Genomic DNA, 13,512 nt, shown 5'->3' on the forward strand with positions numbered 1-13,512 from the left:
TCCTTTGGTCTCAGCCCGTTTATCCAGCCTGTCCAGATCCCCCGTCATGGGATGTGGGAATGGGAATCAGCCCCTCTCAGACCTCCAAGAATTTTTTTTTACTAAACTAGGAGGCCTGACGTGAAACTTTTAATATTTTTAGGATGATGAAAAGGCCAGAAACAATAAAAATCTTTTTTCCTGTCTCTTACTTCACAGAGGAATAGGCTACAAAGCCAATATCCAGGAAACTGTCATAAAATAAATTAAATTGTCCTCCTTCTCTCTACAGGTCATCACACACTGAAATCTGAGGGGTGTATGACCCAGGGTTCTGGTGAGGCCATTGGCTGACAACATTTGCAAGCAGAAGAGTAAAAGAAATGGACCTCCCTGAAAATACCAGTCATGTAGCCTTCCTCTGAGTCAGAGTTGTATTCAACTATTAAAAAAATAAGATTATTAAAAATAATATTGGTATATTTGGTTTTGTCACCTCGCTGACTGCCTTGTGTTATTATCATCTTGCACTATCTTCTACCACCCATCTAGTATTTCTAATATTGTGATATCAACTAATGTCCAGTCTCATGATTTTTGCCTGTGTCTTGGGTCTAATTTCTGCCTTTTTTTTTTTTTTTTTTTTTTTGCTACATTTTTATCTTTAAAAAGGGAGGGCAATGGTAAGTCTGAAAAACAAAAGGTAAGTAGCAAGGTCTATAAAACAGGTGTGCTATAAATGGGCTACCCCACAAAAACTGACACTCATACAAATACTAAATGTTATTTTTCCTCCAGCCTGACTAACAGAAGACTGGAGGAAAACAAACCAAACAAACACCAGCAAAAGTGCTTTACTGAATCCCTTTATTGACTTCTGTGCATATATCTATTGTAAAGATGGGGTACATTACCAACAGCAGCAACAGCTAAAGTACAGGAAAGTTTAGATACAAGAAATACTCTAGAAATATTTGCTATACAGACTCCTCCTACTCTAGGTCTGCAAATCCTCTGCAGCCTGCCACAAAGAAGTTATAATGGATAAGATCTAGAAATAATATAAAAACAGACAATAAGGTCATAACTACAAACAAATGTATTTGAACTTCAGGTGCCTCAGTTCTAGTGGAGGACTCCATTTTAACTGAAGCTATGGCATGTGGGGAAAAAAAAACAAACCCAAAACCAAATAAATACAAAAATCAATTACTGCTCCAAGACAGAAACAGTATATTGTGAAATGCTCTTCTGGACAAGTGGAACAGAATAACTTAATTCAAACCAATGAGGAGATGAAACTGAGACCTCTATTAACTACATTAATTTCTTCAATATCCCTTTCATACAAATCCAACTAAAGGCTGTCAGAAGAAGAAAAATCAAGCCCAAGCCCAGGCTTTATAAAAAAGCTCAAGTCAACCTTTCACATTCCCTGTTTTGTCTGTGAGTTTTTGCATTTGCATATAATTCAAAAGTTTATCTGTGTTGCACATCAGTGCAGAATCAAGTCAGATGTGAATTAAAAGTATGTCTCCGCCTGGTCATTGTTGTCTAAACAAGGCCCAAATCCACCTTTTGGTGCAGGAGCTTGAGCCCATGTCTTGATGCATGCACTGATACAGTTGAATGGTTGCTGGTATTGCAGGATTAAGAAAATTCCAAATAAAATTAATATATGTCTTGTCCATTTATGGAGAGGTTAGAGATTTAACAGAGATCTGGGATGACATAACTGGAGAGTGATCAGACTGATGGCATGTCTTCATTTTGTCTCGTCAGCCAAAACAGTGTAAAATAAAACAAGCACTATGTCCCGTTCCATTGAAGAATCAGAACCTTCCTGTGCTGACTTATCTGGAAATAAAAGAGACAAAGGCTGCTAGAATTAGAGAACCTCACTAAGCTCAACCTGCTCTGAGTGTTACTGCGACAGCCTAAAATTCCCAGCCTTTGGTTTGGAATTGTGCTGAATTTGGTTTGGAATTGTGCTCCAGTGCTGAATGGCAAGGTCTGGCATGGCAACCCAGCAGGGCTGGGAAGGGCTTACCCGGAGGGGCAGCAGGGTCAGCGGCTGTAACATTTCACCGCCAGCAGGATGACCGTGAGGAGCAGAACGGCCGCGCAGAAGAGCAGGGCGAGCACAAGGTAGCACCACGGGGAGTTCTCCGAGCAGGTCACTGCCAAAGGGATAAGGGACAGAGGTGTCACCGCGGGCAGAAGCAAGGCAACTTGTGTTCTGAGTTATGGAGCATGAAAAATCATTGTCCCTCCTGCTATAGATCCAGCACTTATATATATATGTGTGTGTGTGTGTGTGTGTACATATATACATATACACACACACACATATATATATATGTATGTATACAAACCTGTGTGTAACTATTAAAATCACACTTTCAGGGTCAGAAGAAACCTTTTCCTGCCCAGTCCTAAATTTTATCATCACAGCCATTGAGAAGAAACCTAAAAATCCAGCCTCTTGCCTTTGGTGGCAGAGCATAGCTTTTGCCAGCGCTGCTGTGCCAGCGTTTTGCCACGTGCACACACAGCACTGCCAGTGCTTCCCACTCTGGAACTTGCCCTGCCTTTTCCTTGGAAAATGGCTCGCAGTCGTTGTGCTATCCTCTGTTAATTGTCTGAGGTTGCACAACTGAAGACCCACAAGGAAAGCTTGAAGGTCCCACTCAGGCTTTAAAATAAGATATTATAGGTAATTTGCAATTCTAGAGACTGTTCCCAGATTACCATAATTTTATAAGTACAACAAAGACACTTGTTTAATTGGTCTTTAAATCCCTGCCTCCATCATTTTCTCCTCCAACTTTAATCCTGACTGGATCATTGTGTTCATTTGATTCCCATTCCTTAATACTTTCCATTTAAGTTTCTCCCCAGTCTAAACAAGATTCAGAACAAACATTTGGCTTCTGTGGTTTTAAAGAGGTTCCAGTTAAGAATGTGAAGGGACAGAGCTCTCCTAGTAGCATTTATCCATATGTAGAGCATATATGGATTTTGATATTCCTCGAAGAAAATTCTAAAAACCTGGACAGTGTAGCCAGAATCAGAGAAAGGAAGGGAGGAATTGAGGACTGGGATATAAAAAGGACGCAAAAAGTCAGTGGCCCTATATCAAAATTGCATTTCTGACAACTTTCCATGCTGCATTCCAAGCCTGGATCCACTGGGATAGAATCATAGGGCATTTCAGTGAAGCCAGTAAATCAGTTTTGTCTCTGTAACAGGGTTTCCACCTGGCCCACTCCCTTGTCTGCCTGACTGCCACTTTTATTCAGAAAAAACACCTGAAGCTTTCAGTTTCCTTTTCCTTGTTGTGAGGCCAAATTAAGCCCCAGTGGAAATGTTTGTTTGCACTAGCATTTCCCACAGATAACATTTGTTCCATACATATATGAATTGCTCTTATGTATCACAGGAATACAATATTCTCTTCTTCATTTTCACCTCATACACAAGAGTCAAAACTCATATCCAATCTATTATTTCACTTTGCAAAACAAAATTTTCTTTCAGGGCTGGTTGCATGGCTTCAGACAGCTTAAAGTATGTTAAAAATTTAACTTAAGAAAAGACACACAATTTTTCTGGAATTGTCAAAAAGCTGTTCAGAATTTTTGCTTTTTGGCTATTACTTTTCAAAAGTAGCTCAGTTTGGCTTTAAATACTATTGTTGGCCTGTTCATTCACCCAAAATTCATTCGGAAGAGAAAAGCAATCCATGGAAATTGTTCCTAAAATTAACAGAAAAGTTTTCAAGTGCCTCCAGTGCAAAATGAATTTTAAGCATGTTCTGAGCATCCTTCGGGAGTGGGGAGCAGGGAAAAAAATGGATTGAAATCACCTGCAGCAAAAAGAGAAAGTGACTCTCTCCCATACTCTGGAAAAATATGATGCTTGGCTGCTGAGATATAATGAGAAAACGTGAAGTGTCCTGCGGTGTTGCCATACCTGAATGCGTAATTTTGGGTGTGCTGTCAGGTCTGTCAGATCTCTGTTTCATATTCACCTCAGCATAGGTGACTGGATCACCTGGAGGGACAAAAAGGGCTGAAAGTACTAGAAGAGTTCCTGCAACACTGGTTCTTCAGTGCAATATTTCAAATAAATAAATAAATACATACATACACAAATAATATTAATTTATTAAATTTTAGCCAATTTTACAATCTTTCTAGGTGACTCTCAGTAACCATACACTGAACTACTCTATTATGAATTCTATTTTTTCATTGTCATTCCATATCTTACACACATATTTATATATTCTGTCAATCTTTAAGCAGAAGTTAATCACAGGCAACTCTTCTTGGCTAAATATTTTTTTTCCGTTTACTTCTTAATAAACCACAAGGGGGCTGTGACACTCATGGTCACAACCATTATAAAAATTACCACATCCTGTGTTACAAAATTTTTGCAACCAACAGAGAGTATAAAAAGTGATGTCAGGGTTGGCTTCCCCAAAGTGACACACTGGGATGTGTCACTGACCCCAGCAGTTTTTGGTAGGTGTGACAGCAGAAGGAAGGAAGGAAGGAGCTGTATTTTTATATCAACTGCAACACACCACAACCTCCAGGCCTGCCTGCTTTGCATGTTTTGCCTTATTCCCCAGGAGCTACTTTCAAAAAATTTGCTCACTGATAGGGTATGAAATAAGATTTTTTTTTTTTTTTTGCCTGAAGAAAAGCAACCCCCTAAAGGTGCCAGAGCTGCTAAGATCAACCTGAGACTTACAAAAAATATTGAATCCAACCCATTTTCAGAACTAAGCATCTTTCACAGGCAGCAGTGTGGTCACAGCAGAGTGGTCAGAACAATTTAACAGCATCTGGCAGAAGATGAGGGCTCAGTTTCCTGCACTTGTGCTCTCAAGTACAAAAGCGATGGAATATGCAAAGAAATTGAAGATTGTAAGAACGTATAAACATGATTTCATATCTATAGGAACATGAAAAATATTAGTTATATAGGTAGGTGATTTTTTTCTGCTATATCTCACTAGGACACACTAGTGCTGTTAATAGGTGCCAAATTCAAGATTGATTTAAAGTATTTCTTTCTGCAAGATATTACAATCAGCCTGTGGAAATCTTTGCTTTAGGATGCTATTTAAGTAAAGCATGTATTGAGACACCAGCAGGGATGCAAGATACACAGAAGTGACAAGAATATAGATATTGCAATTAAAAATGTTTTTAAAATATATTATGACAGGCTAAACACCATGCTGGCATACTCTAAAACATAAGAAAAGCATTTTGTGTGGAATTCTGTTATTTAATTAACCTCATAATTGGCCACTAGAATTTTTTAGATTCTGAATTTCAGAAGTATGATCTTGGCTTAGGGGGCTCTCAGTTAATAATTTATACAGCAATTTTTAAGCATGATTCACTGGAGCTGTGTGAAAAGCTGTGTGAAAGCACTTAAAACTCTAACATATAACTAGAAATTTAAGGGACAGGTGGGGAAAAAATAAAAAGAGATGGAACAAACTTTTACGCTCTCCAAGTTTGAGACATTTTCACAGTGAGTGGTCCTGGGCATGGGGGTGCATCTCCAATAAATCCTTAGGGAACAGTGCTACACTGGAGTTCCAAGGATTGCCCTGGCATTGCAGCCTTTCTGCAGAGAACTGGTCATGTAATTTAAGGGGCAAGCTGAGTCAACAATGAAAGACAAAGATTTTACACCTGTACAGGTGCTTTTCGTACTCTGTTCCAATGAGTGAACATACATATTTAATTTTTAAGAATAAATATTGCTTTACTGGCATACTTAGGACATCTTTTCTTTCCTATTGGAACCTCTGAATATTATAATTTAAAATAAATTTTCCATGCTCAATTGTCTTACAACAAGAAAAGAGCTATTTTTTTATCAGAATTGAAAAAGTTAAATTTAATTCATGGTTTTTAAGAAAAGTATTATTTCCTACCTAAATCCTTTAATGGTGATATTTTGCACATTATTTTTTGCAGATAATTTTTTAAGCAATGCGGTTTTATAGTTGAAGGCATCAGTAAGTTATACAGAAATTGCAGTACTAACAGGTTTCAAAATTATAGAAAGTTCTATTAAATCCTGACTTGTATTTTTCTCAACACAGAACTTTTAGAAGAGAGACACAGAGACAAAGAGAGAGAGAAAGAGAGAAAGAAAGAAAAAAGGAAGAGGAGGAAAAAAGAAAATAGAAACAGACCTATCACTTTAGAATTTCAAAATATTTCTGATGTCTAAGAAACTGAATCAAATTAAAATACAAAATATAAGTGGACTGCAGGAGAGAGAAGTCCATCCAGTGAACTTCAGCTGTCAATAATCTGTCTAAAGATCTTCAATGTCTGAACAGTAATGTGTTTAAGATCCTATTTCAGCCATCTTACTGAAAGCCAGAAGGGGATTTCAAAGGCCAGTCTTCACTTTTGCTAGAATTCAGCATTCATTCTATCAATAAACATGAATCTGCCACACCAATAGATATATATAATAAACAGAATTGGGTATTAATAGTTTTAAAAGGCTTTCCATATGACTTCAGCTGCTTGTGAACAATTTAAGAAAGAATGAAAGTTTTAAGAATGCATCAGTGAGCAAAGAAAATAAGTAATATTAAGATGAACTTTTTTTACCTGTATCTGAAGCTTCTGAAATAAAATTCACTCTTTCCTTGGGCGACACCACGGCATAGAGCACCTCATTTGCCATTTTGAAAAGTTGCTTTCAGCTCTCAGGTCTGCCATCAAAATGGACTCGCCGAAGAAAACACAGCCCTATTTCTGATCTCCTCCCATCACACCCCATTAGGTCAAAATAAGTGTTTAGAGGTCTGCAGAACGGAAGGAAACCAGAACCTTTCTTTTCCAAATATAAATTCTCACCTTGTAGCTTTTGATAAACAATTCTTCATTCTTACTCCCTTCCCTTGGTGTATGTTCTATTAAAAACTGAGATTTTGATCAACTTTCTCATAAACTGTGACTTTCAGCCCACACATAATTTTAATTTAGAACCTGAGCTGGCAACATGCTGAGTGTGTTCATATTCTCCTCAAACCAACTGGGCATTAAAATTTGTTTCAACAGAAAACTCAGTTCATGATTATTAGATTGCTTTGGTTTGTGATTATCAGATCACTTCTTCCCAAACTTCCATAGTCCAGGGCTGAAACCATAACACAATGATATGGGGAGGAAGAGAAAGAATATCTGATATTGCTGAAAAAAAAAAACCCTACATACTTTTGAAATAATGTTTCCCTGGGGTTTTTTTTTAATATTTCATACAGAACAAAATTATTTTTAAAAGCTGGGTTTAAAAATGTTTCTATAAGGCCCACTTCCTTTTTTTAGTTGGATTTTCTTCCCCATAGAAATTACTAAGTTTTGGGATTTTTTTCCTAAATTTTGGGGGGTTTTGGTAACTTAGAATGATACCAAAACTTTGAATTCTTCTCACAGAGGTATTTCTGCTCTTCAACCAGCTCTATACCACATGCTAATCCTCATATCCCAGGGGCACTACTGAGCTCAGAATTAAACCAGGGCTGAGTCTGACCTATGCTTCCTTTGCATGTTGACTTTCATATTTTCTCAGTAAAGGCAGAAAACGGGGTTCTTTGGAGTTATCATGGTGGCAAGTCAAGGAATGCAATAGTTTGCCCTCTTGGGACCAGCCATAGAAGAAGGATGAACACTTTGGTATTTTCAGCTTATATCACTGAGATGTTTTGAGAATGGGCCTTCCAAACCCTGGTGAGTAAAAGGTTCTGCATTAATCAGGGTTAGAATGGACTTCAAAGACGATGTTGTCCCAACCCCTCTGCCATGGGCAGGGACACCTTCCACCAGACCAAGCGTCTCCAAATCCTATCCAACCTGGTCTTGAAGGATGGGGCAGCCACAGCTTCTCTGGAAAACCTGTGCCAGGTCCTCACTATGCTCCCAGGGAACAATTCCTTCCTCATATTCACTCTAAACCTACTCTTGTCACTTTGGAGCCATTCCCTCTTGTCCTGTCACTCCAGGCCCTTGTCAAGAGTCTCTCTCCATCTTTCCTGTGGGCTCCCTTCAGGCACTGCAAGGCCACACTGAGGTCACCCCAAAGCCTTCTCCTCTCCAGGCTGAACAATCCCAGTTCCCTCAGCCTTTCCTCCCAGCAGAGCTGCTCCATCCCTCTGATCCCCTTGGTGTCCCTGCTCTGGCTCCAGCAGCTCCCTGTCCTTCCTGTGCTGGGCCCAGGGCTGGATGCAGCCCTGCAAGGAAGGGGGTCGCAGCAGAGCGGGGCAGAAACACAATGTCCTCTTCAGTCATGGAAAGAAGGGCATCAAAGAGAGAAAGTGATACTCTCCCATACTCTGGAAAAATGTGCTCTTTGGCTGCTGAAACACAGTGAGAAAATGTGAAGTGTCCCAGAGTGCTGCAGTACATGACTGACCTTCCAGGAGCAAGTGGGAGGACTGTGGAGGTACCTGCTGGAAAGCAGAAGTTTGTAAACTGCTGAGATTTAGGCATCTAAGTGGGTGAGCAGTGGCTTTTACAGGGTTAAAGCTTTTCTGTCCAAGGCAGCCTGGAATCAATCCCAGGATGATTTGGGTTGGAAGAGCCCTTCAAGACCATCTAATTCCAACCCCAACATCCTTCCCCTTCTCATTCCAGCATCTTGCCCTTCCTTTAGCAGGCAGGTGATGGTTCAATAGAAAAAGACATTTTTTGCTTGAGATTGCAGCCAAGTTGTTCTGAGGAAGATTGTTTAACAAAGTAACATGAGTCAGTAACTGCATTAGTACTTAGGCACTAACTGTCCTCAGTGCCAGTAATGCAAAGCCAGACTAAATTTATTTTTTATATAAAGATGTACCTATTGTTCAAAGGCTATTCAAGAATTTGGAAGAAGTTTTTTCCCCTCCTACATTAATCCTTTGCATTTGAATCACACAAAATAGTCACTAGATGTCTCTACTTCACCATAAAATGTATCAGAATTTCTATTCTGTTTAAACTGATGGAAATATGAAGTGCTTATGTAGCCTTTTTTTTCCAGAAATATGAGTTACACAACACTGACCTGGCTTGATTCCTGGAGTTCTGCAGATAAACCTGCTCTGTCCTAGCACCTAAAGCTCTGCTATAGCTCCCAGTTAAAGGAAATCCTCTGGCTTAGGCTAAAAAACCCCAGCATTTTCCCTCCCTGAAACAGATAATAGCAGGTTGTTATTCCTGCATTGGGCAGAGGAGGAAGGGGAATACCTTTCTTTACTTCATGGTTTTGAACTCTTCACTATGGAGAATAAATTAATATAATTCATATCCAAAACAAGAACATTTATGGATATAAATCTCCATGGATTTAGGCCACTATTTCACTTAAAGATTTCAGCTTTTGAGTATAAACTGAGGAGCTGACTAAAGCTGAACAAGCAGAATAAAAGCCACTGAGAATAGTATTAAAAAATCCCCCCCCCCCTTTTTTTTTTTCCCCTTTTAAACAATCTGTACGAGTTGGCAGATGCAAGCTTAGTATCCCTGGATAATAAATCCTCTATTTTCAGGAGGGTAGAGGCCTTCCCATCTGATAATTCACCACCTTTTCTTTCCCTTTTCTTTTTCCTAGAAGGGAAAAAAATACTTCAACAGTACTGGATGCTATACCTTCAAGATTTCCTCTGAGTAACCTTATTTCAAATATTTGAAGATCTTCCCGAGTCTGAGCAAATCAATCTACAATGTATATCATAAACAACACTGACAACAAGGATGTGATGCTGGGTTGAAACTAATGAAATTAATAATCATCTGCCTTCTGCAAAAAAGTAATGCAGTATTTTATGCACAATGTTCAAAAAGCCTTGATCTTAAAGATTTTATGGTGCATTAAGATAAACTCTGAATGGTTGTGAAATCCCACTGGAAGCATTGATACTTCAGGCATATTTCCTGTGAAAATAGTAGATAGATTAGTATTAGTGGATAGATTAGTAGTAGTGGATAGATTACCTGGAATTTTTAATACTGCATGAAACATCATGTTCTTGCAGGAAACATTATAGCAGTTTGGTTTTTTTTATTATTCCATTTGTTTTTTTTTTAATTATTCCATTTTTTTATTATGTCATAGTTTGAATATGGGCTTAAAAAGCTAAACTACTGAATTCTGGTCCATTCTTTGCACAGCTGACCTAAACTGTCATTTAGAAGTTTACTTTTGATTGCATAATTGCATGATTTTGAACTAATATTATTTGCATATTAAGGAATGGAAAGATATATAAATTGTAATTCTGCAATGAATGACATCCCATATTTTTTCTGTTTCAATTGATTAAAGCCTGACTGGCTCCGATAACTCACAGGAGAGCACTCAGATGAGGATGGTGACTGTTCCACTGGTGACACTGGAGAGGGATCTGTTGAGAAAGTCCTGGAGGTCTCACTGATGCCAGCTTCACACCCAGGAATTTCCACAGTCAACTGCCCTAAGGTTACCCCTGCTTTACTCTGGTGCAGCTGAAATTAGAGCTCTGCATTTCAAGAGCTGTGCAGGTGGTTTATGATGTAAATAATGATTTTGTAAATAATTACTTTTGATGTAAACAGAACTATAAGAGGAATGCAGTGAGTCTCAAACTTACAATGTGGAAAGCTCCCTCCCCGAGTTCCTGAGAAGAGGCTCTTTGAGAGAGAAGGAGTTGTAAAGCAGTTTGGGGCTTTTAGCTGTTGCACCTTGGATGTTTGCTCTGGGATTCTGAGACAAAAAGACAAACTGTCTTGAATAAACTGCACTTAAGTAGAACTACAGATTTTGGTTTGTGTTTGTCTGGGCCAAACTGAGCTATTTTCTGTTATGAAAGACCTTCCCCATGCTGGCATTTTTCAGGGATCATTTTTATTGTTACAAGAAAGGTTTCATTTGACCTCAGCAGCTTTCAGGCAGCACAAGCAGCTGTCTGGCCATCAGTGATATTTGCACACACTGTCCTTCTGCTTGAAATTGCTGTTCAGGACCAGGTGCTGAGGACACAGAATACTGTGCACAGAAAGCTACAAAGGGAGGGAATTGTGCAAGAGTGGCTGATACAGCAGCAGTGACACCTTCACACAACCCCATGTTAAATAGCAAACATTCCAATAACTGATTGAAACGTTTCTAAAGGGAGATGGGAAGGTCTAAGTCCATATATGATTCCTTGAAGTCCAGGAGAATTATCATTTTTCTTATAAGTTGCATAAGAACTCATCAAACAGATCCCTTTCTTGCAAACACCCCATTTCAGCTATTTTCCAACCTTTCAAGGTAAACCTAAAAAATAGAACACACTCCTCAAAGATGTCAATCTCAAAGCCCACAGTCATTCAACTATTAAGTCTTTAGCTGCCAATTATTTCTATTCAGAGGTCGTTGGACATAATCCTGTTCCTGCCCAGCAGTGCTGCCCACAACCTCTGAGGTTTGGATGTTCCCAAACCCAAGAGGCTGACCCTCACAGCCCTCCTGACCAGGCAGGTGTCCAGGACTGCCAGCCCCTCTCATTCACAGAGGGGAAGGAGGGGAGGTGGTGAAGTAGAAGCTTCTCATGGGTATCACCACAGCAGCCAGGCAGCTGGGCTGCCCCATGGCAGGACACACTGATGTGCTGCTGGGGCAGGGCTCTGACAAAAGCAACAGCAGCTTTCTTCCCCTGTGTCAGGGATATTGGCACCCACAGAGACCTTCCTTCCTTCCCTTGTTAACCCAAACACCCCTGAGGATTCCTGGAGGGTCCCCTGACAATCCTCTGGGGTTGGGGGGGTGGGGGGGGTCAGGTAACATCCAGTGCCAAACAAATACACGTGAGAACTGTGCCTGAGGTCTCACATTCCAACTTCCTATCCCATTTGTAAGGATTCCTCCTGCAAAAAGGAGAGCACCAACTGGACATAAATGGCAAGTTAAAGAACTTATGCTGACTGGCACAGAAGGTGCTGCAAATGGAAAGTCTGAGTACAGAGGAGAGGTGGGTATTTGTCAAGACTCAAGACACTTTTAGCTCCACTCTCAAGGCTTCACCTCTGACTTGGTACCAGTGGATCCATCCAGCCTTGATACAGCTGGAAGGCCATGGATGAGACAGGCAGGGCTCACCTCAACCCTGGCAAGGAGATGGGTAGAAGTTACCTCCACTTCCTGCAGCAACCATTTTCATATTACTCAGAGGCTTAAAGGTTGCTGAAAGCACAGTACCATTTTCTGGTGGCACAAATCAGGTTGTCCAAGAGCTTCTTCACACTCTATTTGCATTATATTTCTAAAAATCATCCACAAATAAGAGGTGGCTGCAGAATGGGGACCTATTTCCCAGCAAGAAAGCTTTAGAAGGAGCTGGTTAGGAAATGAGCCTGTGTGCAGCTCTGGGGATCTGCACATGGCAGGGACCCTGTTGGGATGGGTCTGGAGGAGTTCAGAGATGCTCTGAAGACTGCAGCATCTCTCCCACAAGGACAGGCTGAGACAAATGGGGCTGCTCAGCCTGGAGAAGAGAAGGTGTGGAGCCCACAGAGCTGGATACCTTCCACTGCCTGAAGAAAGCTGTAAGAAAGATGGAGAGGGACAGTTAGTGACAGGACAAGGGGGAATGGCTTTAAACTGAAAGGGAATTGATTTAGATTGGATATCAGGAAGAAATTCATCCCTGTGAGGGTGGGGAGGCCCTGGCACAGGCTGCCCAGAGAAGCTGTGGCTGCCCCATCCCTGGAAGTGTCCAAGGCCAGGTTGGATGGGGCTCTGAGCAACCTGGGATAGTGGGAGGTGTCCCTGCCCATAGCAGGGGGTTGGAACAAGATGATCTTGAAGGTCCCTTCCAACACAAACCATTCCATGATTCTACAACACGACCCATTGCTCCAGGCTGCTCTGCAGAAGGCAAAATTAAGATGGAAGTTGCAGAAGAAATCCAAAGGCAGAGTACAGGATGGAAAAAGAGGGTGCCAGCTTTGTGACCACAGTGCTACCAGACAAGAATGGTTCTGAACTTGTGAACACCCACAGCCTGATAAGAGCTTCCATGGGCAGCAGTAAAGTGAAAGGCTTGCAAAATTTAGTTCCTCTTATTTTTGTTCTGACTGTATGAGACCATCTACATTCTATTAAAGCACCTTTAGGGTCCTTTGGTCTGTATCATAAAACTTCTAGGCAGCTTCCTGCTTCTTTAGATGGTGCCAAAGCCACTTACAGGAATTTGAATCTTCATTTACATGAAACATGTTTTGAAGTAGAATTTTGAGAAGTGGGGGTTTATTACATGTTGCACTGTAAGAACATTCATGTAAGTAAATGTTACTACATATCAGACTTAAACAGGTTGATTTTATCAACCTATCAGAGGGATAATGAACCACTGAGACCTGCTAAACCATGGTGGCTTTCAGGCATGTTAAGAGATTTCTCAGACAAAGCCCAAACACTGCAAAAAGTCTTCACCTGTTGTGTGACCAGAAACTCTGAGCTCTTATGGTTCAGGATTTTCAT

General features: G+C 40.4%; 1 protein-coding gene across 1 annotated transcript in view; it reads left to right on the top strand.

Annotated features, from left to right (window-relative positions):
• The window catches only part of FERRY3 (FERRY endosomal RAB5 effector complex subunit 3), a 360,837-nt gene that overhangs the window by 231,447 nt on the left and 115,878 nt on the right, over window positions 1–13,512 (top strand). The window lies entirely within an intron of this gene.

The sequence above is a fragment of the Anomalospiza imberbis genome, chromosome 5, assembly GCF_031753505.1.
Source record: "Anomalospiza imberbis isolate Cuckoo-Finch-1a 21T00152 chromosome 5, ASM3175350v1, whole genome shotgun sequence".
Taxonomy (NCBI): domain Eukaryota; kingdom Metazoa; phylum Chordata; class Aves; order Passeriformes; family Viduidae; genus Anomalospiza; species Anomalospiza imberbis.